Consider the following 10,514-nt stretch of genomic DNA (forward strand, 5'->3'; position numbering starts at 1 on the left):
GGTGACCAGTGAGATATACCTGCTGGAGCGCATGCTACGAGTGGGTGCTGCTATGGTGACCAGTAAGCTGAGATAAGGCGGGGCTTTTCCTAGCAGAGACTTGTAGATAACCTGTAGCCAGTGGGTTTGGCGACGAGTATGAAGCGAGGGCCAGCCAACGAGAGCATACAGGTCACAATGGTGGGTAGAGTGTGGGGCTTTGGTGACAAAGTGGATGGCACTGTGATAGACTGCATCCAGTTTGCTGAGTAGAGTGTTTGAGGCTAGGGTCGCCCGCCAGCCGGTGGTGCGCAGAGCCGGCGCAGGATAGCCTGGACCGAAACGGCACACTGGAGACCAGACGCGCTGAGCTGGCACAATCCGCCCTGGCTCGATGCCCACACTCGCATGGCACTTGCGGGGGGCTGGCCTATAGCGCACCGGGCTATGACCGCGCATTGGAGACACCGTGCGCTCCACAGCATAACATGGTGCCTGACCAGTACCACGCTGCTTCCGGTGAGCATGGGGAGTTGGCCCAGAATTCCATCCTGGCTCTGCCACACTCCCCATGTGCCCCCCCAAATTTTTTTGGGGGGGCTGCCTCTCGTGCCTGTTGCACTCTCTTGCCTCATACCATCGCCTCTCCGCTCTCGCTGCCTCGATCTCCCACTGCGGGCGGCGATACTCCCCAGCTTGAGCCCATGGTCCTACCCCGTCCCAAATTTCCTCCCAAGTCCAGGAGTCCATAATGCTCCTCTCTTGGTGCTGCTCCTTCCTCCGCTGCTTGGTCCGTTGTTGGTGGGTGAATCTGTAACGGCCGTCGTCAGAATGAGACCAAGGTGCAGCGGAGGATGTGTTCATCTTAAATGAATTTATTCAAGAAAGAACACGTTAGACAAAAAACAAGAAACCGACAGCCAAACAGTCCTGTCAGGTGCAAACACTAAACAGAAATTATTCACCCACAAACCCCAAAGGAAAAACAGGCTGCCTATGTATGACTCTCAATCAGCAACAATGATCTACTCCTGTTCCTGATTGAGAGCCATACACGGCCGAAACAAAGAAAACCACCAACATAGAAAAAGAAACCTAGAACGCCCACCCATGTCACACCCTGGCCTAACCAAAAATAGAGAACAAAAAACTCTCTCTATGGCCAGGGCGATACACTGGAATCTTCGAAGCTGTTTAAAGGCACAGTCAACTTAGTGTCGTAAACTTCTGACCCACTGGAATTGTGATACAGTGAATTATAAGTGAAATAATCTGTCTGTAAACAATTGTTGAAAAGATTACTTGTGTCATGCACAAAGTAGATGTCCTAACCGACTTGCCAAAATTATAGTTTGTTCACAATGAATTTGTGGAGTGGTTGAAAAAAAAAGTTTTAATGACTCAAACCTTAGTGTTCTATTACTGTAACTCAACCATGGTGTTTTATTACTGTAATTCAACTATAGTCTTCTATTACTGTAACTATAGTGTTCTATTACTGTAACTATAGTGTTCTATTACTGTAACTCAACAATAGTCTTCCATTTCTGTAACTCAACTATAGTGTTCTATTACTGTAATTCAACTATAGTGTTCTATTACTGTAACTATAGTGTTCTATTACTGTAACTATAGTGTTCTATTACTGTAACTCAACCATAGTCTTCTATTACTGTAACTATAGTGTTATATTACTGTAACTATAGTGTTCTATTACTGTAATTCAACTATAGTCTTCTATTTCTGTAACTCAACTATAGTGTTCTATTACTGTAACTCAACTATAGTGTTATATTACTGTAACTATAGTGTTCTATTACTGTAACTATAGTCTTCTATTACTGTAACTCAACTATAGTGTTCTATTACTGTAACTATAGTGTTATATTACTGTAACTATAGTGTTCTATTACTGTAACTCAACTATAGTGTTCTATTACTGTAACTATAGTGTTCTATTACTGTAACTATAGTGTTCTATTACTGTAACTCAACTATAGTGTTATATTACTGTAACTATAGTGTTCTATTATTGTAATTCAACTATAGTGTTCTATTACTGTAACTCAACTATAGTGTTCTATTACTGTAACTCAACTATAGTGTTATATTACTGTAACTCAACTATAGTGTTCTATTACTGTAACTATAGTGTTCTATTACTGTAACTCAACCATAGTCTTCTATTACTGTAACTATAGTGTTATATTACTGTAACTATATTGTTCTATTACTGTAACTATAGTCTTCTATTACTGTAACTCAACTATAGTGTTCTATTACTGTAACTATAGTGTTATATATCTGTAACTATAGTGTTCTATTACTGTAACTCAACTATAGTGTTCTATTACTGTGACTATAGTGTTCTATTACTGTAACTATAGTGTTCTATTGCTGTAACTCAACTATAGTGTTCTATTACTGTAACTATAGTGTTCTATTACTGTAACTATAGTGTTCTATTACTGTAACTCAACTATAGTGTTCTATTACTGTAACTATAGTGTTCTATTACTGTAACTCAACCATGCATATTGCTAATTATCTTAATTGAGTTAGATAAACATTTTAACAGGCTAAGTGCTTAGTCTTTTTACGAGTCGCATGTAATGCATTTATAATATACACATATCAAAAATTACTGCCCATTACAATGATTTTCATTTGTCCGTGTATGATGATGATAATGATGACGATGAGTATGATTGTTATTATGTTTTTTAATCCCAGGATGGAGAGAGAATTAATAAACCATCTGCGATGAAGAGGAAGGGTTCCCATGACAACCAGGCTGACGAGCACCCCCAGCCCGCAGAGCAGAGAGGAGAAAGAAACACCTCTCAGACCATCACATACCCACCACCACCCTACAAACCCCCCTCCTAACCACCCTAACCACCACCACAACTGCAGGACAGAGCCCCACACCCAGCCCCAGTGGAAAGAGAATATCCCATCCTGGACAAAGATCACTGCCAGTTGAAGAGGAGCACTACAGCCCAAGACAATGTCTCACAGAGACCACAACACCATCACCACACCAACCCCAGCCCCCCCCCCAGCCACCACAGAGACCACAACACCATCACCACACCAACCCCAGCCCCCCCAACCACCACAGAGACCACAACACCATCACCACACCAACCCCAGACCCCCCCAGCCACCACAGAGACCACAACACCATCACCACACCAACCCCAGCCCCCCCCAACCACCACAGAGACCACAACACCATCACCACACCAACCCCAGCCCCCCCCCACCCAAACCACCACAGAGACTACAACACCATCACCACACCAACCCCAGCCCCCCCAACCACCACAGAGACCACAACACCATCACCACACCAATCCCAGCCCCCCCACCCAAACCACCACAGAGACCACAACACCATCACCACACCAACCCCAGCCCCCCCCCAGCCACCACAGAGACCACAACACCATCACCACACCAACCCCAGCCCCCCCCCAACCACCACAGAGACCACAACACCATCACCACACCAACCCCAGCCCCCCCCACCCAAACCACCACAGAGACCACAACACCATCACCACACCAACCCCAGCCCCCCCCCCAACCACCACAGAGACCACAACACCATCACCACACCAACCCCAGCCCCCCCCACCCAAACCACCACAGAGACCACAACACCATCACCACACCAACCCCAGCCCCCCCCCAACCACCACAGAGACCACAACACCATCACCACGCCAACCCCAGCCCCCCCAACCACCACAGAGACCACAACACCATCACCACACCAACCCCAGCCCCCCCCAACCACCACAGAGACCACAAGACCATCACCACCCCCACCCCAGCCCCCCCACCAAACCACCACAGAGATCACAACACCATCACCACACCAACCCCAGCCCCCCCCCCCAGCCACCACAACACCATCACCACACCAACCCCAGCCCCCCACCCAAACCACCACAGAGACCACAACACCATCACCACACCAACCCCAGCCCCCCCCCCCCCAGCCACCACAGAACCAACAGCCATCCCCACGCCAACCCATCACTGTGGCTACAGCCAACCTTACCTTGGAGAAGACTATGAGCTGGAGCACAACGAACGCAACAGGCAGCACAGACCAAACACACACACATTGCACACACACACACTCACATTAGCCACAGACAACAAATGCACTGTAATAAACATCACACCCCAACTACCAAAACCACTAGCAGTACCCTGACAGAGACAGAGATAAATATGGAAGGCACAGGGATTACTATATGCACCAATGATGTTCGTGTGTCACGTGTCTGGGTGCAGTAGCTTATGACTATGCTGCTCCTGTTGCTATGCACCAACGACAAGACAGAAACCTCTCAGTACACAATATCACTCTGGTATTACCGAAAACCTAATCATCTGCCTAACCCTAAACCAGGGGTGGGCAAACCTTTTGGCTCGAGGGCCACATCAGGATTTAGAAATTCAACGGAGGGCAGCACAGATTTTATTTAACCAATTTGTTCATCAAAATCAATTTGTGGGCCAGAAAAAGTGCAGTTATTTGAAAATATATAGGATCATTATAATTTCTACATAGTTTCAATCTAGTTTTCGACATTCAAGTGTTCTGGATTGTTTTTATATATGTTTGTAATTTATAGCTCCCTTTTTCGTGATTACGATCTTGTCTCATCGCTGCAACTCCCCAACGTGCTCGGGAGAGGCGAAGTCCGAGTCATGCGTCCTCCAAACCTCGCTTCTTAACACCTGCTTGCTTAACCTGGAAGCCAGCTGCACCAATGTGTCGGAGGAAACACTGTTCAACTGATGACCGAAGTCAGCCTGCAGGTGCCCGGCCCGCCACAGAGAGATGCTAGAGCGCGATAAACCCCAGGCTGTAGTGACACTGCAACACTGTGATGCAGTGCCTTAGATCTCTGCACCACTCGGGAGGCCCTGGAGGGGTTTTCTAATCCAAAATAATAATTTTCTGCCGGCAGCCGGAGCGAGGGCCATAGTTTGCCCGCCCCAGCCCTAAACCTTAACCCTACTGAAACTGTTCATTTAGAACTGATCTTGTTCATGATTTAATTGATATGATTATCTCTTTAACTATAAAGGGACAATGCTGTTTTATATGCCCTCCATTCTGAAAAGGCACAGAACATAACATTAAAATATTTAAAATATAGTCTTCCTCAACTTCATACTTTTATAATGAAGAGTTGTAGCATTCTGACTTGGTAATTAGCTTTTGACTTCTGGATCAGTTCTAGAGCTCTGACTACTGGATCAGTTCTAGAGCTCTGACTACTGGATCAGTTCTAAAGCTTTTTGGTAGAGGGATGCCACACATCACTTGAACATGACGTCTGTTTGTAAACAAAAAATGGGTCTATAGATACATTGCATATATAGTATATGTCTATATATTGTTTTATGATGGATATTATATGCATCAACATGTCATTCAATATAGCTTGAATACACTCCTTGATTCCTTGATATTCATTCCAAGTGGAGCCAAAGTATTAAGTTTTGAAATCCACCTGCATTCGGCCGCTTTCCTCTGGCCTGTGGTCCAGGTGGATTTCATCTCCAGACCGGTAATGCGGAGGGAGGTTGTTGGGTGGATTTGAAAATGTTGGACCAGGTGTGTTTGTAATATGTTTTTTCCAATTGTGTAGAGGTGCTGTTTGAGGGTTGTCAAGACTGTGTGACCGGTTTCTCCTATATAAATGTTATGGCATAGTGTGCATGTTATGGCGTAGACAATATTGGTGCTTTGAATGGTCATGAGTTGTGAGATAGGACTGGGGGTTTGTGCATGTGGATTTTGAATGTGTGAAAGTTGTCTATAATACTGTTGTTCAATGGGTAGTTTAGGAGTGGGTTTATTGGAAAATTTTGCAAAAATTAAGAGATCCCTTAAGTTGGGGTTTCTGCGGAAAGCTGATATGGGTCTAAATTCCTGAAGTGGGGGAAATGTACATTGTGTTTGGGTGAAAGCGGCTTTGTCTGGATTGAAGGAGTCTGTTTACGTCAGAGAAGGTGCTGATAATGGGTATAATCTGGGGTTCTGTGTCTTTTGGGGGAATAGGAACAGGGGGAAAGGTCTGAGGGTGGAGGACAGGGATAGGATGGGGGGTATAGGGACACGGACCCAGAATCGGGAAAGGGTTAAGAATAGGTGTGGGCTGTTCGCCCAGGTCAGGAGTCAGTGCCTGGTCCAGAGTTCTGCAGAGAGTGTTAAGGTTAGGGATAAGGTTGGGGTTAAGGTTAAGGTTGGGGTTAAGGTTGGGGTTAAGGTTAGGGTTAAGGTTGGGGTTAAGGTTAAGGTTAGGGTTAAGGTTAAGGTTGGGGTTAAGGTTAAGGTTGGGGTTAAGGTTAGGGTTAAGGTTGGGGTTAAGGTTAAGGTTGGAGTTAAGGTTAGGGTTGGGGTTAAGGTTGGGGTTAGGGATAAGGTTAGGGTTGGGGTAAAGTTGAGGTTAGGATAAGGGTGGGGTTAGGGTTAGGATAGGTTAGGGTTAGGGTAGGTTAATGTTAGGATTAGGGTTAGGGAAGTCCTCCTACGTGTCTACGTGTCGACGGTGGTGAAAAAAAGGCCATCAGAGAGAAATTCTCCTGCTGATTAGCCAAGTGTCCACCCCGTGTTCGTCTGTCGTTAGGTCCTGGATGTTTTCGTTCGTCAATTCGTTTAAGAGTAATTCCCTTCCAGGATCCTTACTATAAAGCGATTGCCATGTATTCACATCTAGCTGGTGCTGTCGCGGCGTGCTTGGTGTAGGATCAGGCAACATGGTTGAGTTGCGTACCCTGTGCGGGTCTAGTGTCTCAGTTGCTTGCCATGTGTCCATACCGATATGATCCGTCATTGAGTTCAGGTGGTTTGAGCAGACAAAAACCCAGAAGGTGAACATTCTCTACGGTTGTCATACATTCACTCTTTGAGCTCCGTCCATCGTCCTCGTAGATACATACTTGGTTTAGGGCCAGGCAAAATCCATAGAGGGCTGCTCCCTTCCAGGAACCCAGCTTCTCAGTCGGTTGCCATGTGTCCATCCCAAGCATGTCAGTCAGTTGGCCTTGAGAGTTTGAGCAGACAAAAACCCAGGAAGTATAACCTCCTCTACGTTTGTCATGCATCCACCCCAAGTGTCAGTCCTTCGTACTCAGTGGTTCAGATGGCAAGAACTAGTGAGGCCACTCCCTTCCAGGATTGTGGGTCCCCATAGGGTGTCATTCTTAGCCAGTGAGTCATTGTCGCTATGTTGTTCAAGTCTTGTAGTAGACTGATCAATATGAGTGAGAAGGGGCCGGGTGTCCGCAGAGTGTCCGACGAAGCAGTTTTTTTTATATCTGACGGATCCTCTTCCCCGTCACACTGCACCTGGTCTCCCTTCCAGGTTCCGAGGCCCCAACCAGGTTTCGAGGCGCTGAGCGATCTCAAGCCCATTTCACCAACACTCCATCAGAGACATCAAGCAGCACCAGCCGGTCAGTGGCTGAACTTCCCGACTCACTCTGTCAAGGTACTGAATCAGCAGGCCAGTGGCTTACAGGGTAGCTCTGCCGGGAGCAAAGGCATGTCATTGGCCGCTAGTCAAGCCCTGCATACTCTTCGGTGAGAGTGTCTGGTGGTACGGATTTGCGTAGGGCAGGATCTCTTTGATAGAGCGTCTTATCCCATGCATGTATCCAAGGTGCACTTCAACTCTGAGCCCCTCGGAGCAGCGGGGGTGAGGGTAGCGTGAAGGCCTTAAAGATGTGGTTGAAGGGTAGATTTGGAGAGGGGAAGACCCTCCATCCAGTACCATAGGCATATTTGGAAGGCCACCTCTTTAACATAGTTTGCAACCTTTAGTGCTAAGATTTGGATGGGCCTGATTTGCTAGGGAGGCTCAGCACGCAGTCGGCCCGTTGGCAGGTGTCAAGGGACCGAAGGTTGGAGGAGTGTTTAGGTCCTAACGGTCGTAGGGTTTGTTGATGGGTTGTAGAGTGGATTTCTTGAGGTGTTGGGGGTGTCCACGTGGTGGGGTTCATTGGTAGATTGGTGAGTGGGTAGGTGGGAGGGAGTTGGTCGATATGGTGTTGAGACACAGGAGGGTTGTCGCCTCAGCATGTGCGTTTGTTGCTCCCACGGTGGCTAATGACGATGGGGTCCTGCCGTTACGTCCGCCCCTTGTCGTACAGCTTGTTGAGTGAAGTGTAGAGTCGGTTGAATTGATGTGATGGAGTGGTAGTGCTGTTGATCTTGTGTGTTATCCCTCGTGGACCCTGTTCAGCGTGGAGTGTTGAGGTGCTGAGGGCCCAGCTCCGCCGCGTCTCGTCCTTCGCCGTTGTGTGTGGAGCTATGTAAAACTCAAATTAAGGAGATAATACATTTCTAATTAAGAAAAAAGTAGCCAAAAAGAGGCCCTCCTGAAGTCTGTTGCGGATCCTGCCTTCCTTACAGCTGCACAACGGATCTAAGAGGGTCCCAGCCACGACGCATTTCTGCCTTAACTCGGTTTCTTCAGGTAGCAGGAAGATAAAAAAGAAAAATGCAAAAAAGTGCAAAAAGTCGTTACTGGGGGTTTAACCGTTCCTGACTGTAAAAATGTGTGTCTGTATGTGAGAAGGTGTAGTGTGGTGCTCTTTGCCCCTGTCACAGTCCTCGTTGAATTTGTGGAGAGATGTGTTGTCTGTTGATCCTCTGTGAAGTTATGAGATGAGTGGAGAGGTGTACTGCTCCCCTAGTGCTAGGTGGGCGTAGCCCAGGTGGTGCGGGCCATTCTGATTGGTCCGTTGTGTTGCAATGCCGTGTGGTAGGAAACAGGTTTTGGGGTGAGGGGTTCAGGTAAAGGTGAGGGGTTGAGTGGGATGGACTTAAAGTGATGAAGGGTTAGAGTTAGGGGTAGGTACACATGACAATAACATAATAGTGACACAACAAGACAAAAGCCCAACATTGTAATAGCACAAGGACTAGAAACATTATTGGACACAGATAAACATACAAAGGGTAAGAGAGTTGAAATCACAATACATTGTGAAAAGAAGACAAGACTTGGGAATATAAGGTCACACACATATATACAGAGACACATACACACAGGGAGAGAGAGAGAGGGAGAGAGGGGGAAGAGGGAGAAAGAGAGAGAGGGGGGAGAGAGAGGCACCCACACATACAGTTGAAGTTGGAAGTTTACATACTCCTTAGCCAAATACATTTAAACTCAGTTTTTCACAATTCCTGACATTTAATCTTAGTAAAAATTCCCTGTCTTAGGTCAGTTAGGATCACCACTTTATTTTAAGAATGTGAAATGCCAGAATAATAGTAGAGAGAATGATTTATTTCATCACATTCCCAGTGGGTCAGAAGTTTACATACACTCAATTAGTATATGGTAGCATTGCCTTTAAATTGTTTAACTTGGGTCAAACGTTTCGGGTAGCCTTCCACTAGCTTCCCACAATAAGTTGGGTGAATTCTGGCCCATTCCTCCTGACAGAGCTAGTGTAACTGAGTCAGGTTTGTAGGCCTCCTTGCTCGCACACGCTTTTCAGTTCCGCCCACAAATGTTCTATAAGATTGAGGTCAGGGCTTTGTGATGGCCACTCCAATACCTTGACTTTGTTGTCCTGAAGCCATTTTGCCACAACTTTGGAAGTATGCTTGGGATCATTGTTCATTTGGAAGACATACTTGCAACCAAGCTTTAACTTCCTGACAGATGTCTTGAGATGTTGCTTCAATATATCCACGTAATTTTCCTCCCTCATGATGCCATCTATTTTGTGAAGTGCACCAGTCCCTCCTGCAGCAAAGCACCCCCACAACATGATGCTGCCACCCCCGTGCTTCACGGTTGGGATGGTGTTCTTCGGCTTGCAAGCCTGCCCCTTTTTCCTCCAAACATAACGATGGTCATTATGGCCAAACAGTTCTATTTTTGTTTCATCAGACCAGAGGACATTTCTCGAAAAAGTAAAATCTTTGTCCCCATGTGCAGTTGCAAACTGTAGTCTGGCTTTTTTATGGCAGTGTTGGTGCATTGGCTTCTTCCTTGCTGAGCGGCCTTTCAGGTTATGTCGAAATAGGACTCGTTATACTGTGGATATACTTTTGTACCTGTTTCCTCCAGCATCTTCACAAGGTCCTTTGCAGTTGTTCTGGGATTGACTTGCACTTTTCGCACCAAAGAACGTTCATCTCTAGGAGACAGAACGCGTCTCCTTCCTGAGTGGTATGACGGCTGCGTGGTCCCATGGTGTTTATACTTGCGTACTATTGTTTGTACAGATGAACGTGGTACCTTCAGGGGTTTGGAAATTGACCCAAGGATGAACCAGACTTGTGGAGGTCTACACATTTTTTTCTGAGGTCTTGGCTGATTTCTTTTGATTTTTTTCCATAATGTCAAGCAAAGAGGCACTGAGTTTGAAGGTAGGCCTTGAAATACATCCACAGCTACACCTCCAATTGACTCAAATGATGTCAATTAGCCTATCAGAAGCTTCTAAAGCCTTGACATAATTTTCTGGAATTTCCAAGC

Source organism: Salmo trutta, chromosome 31 (genome assembly GCF_901001165.1).
Source record: "Salmo trutta chromosome 31, fSalTru1.1, whole genome shotgun sequence".
Lineage (NCBI taxonomy): Eukaryota > Metazoa > Chordata > Actinopteri > Salmoniformes > Salmonidae > Salmo > Salmo trutta.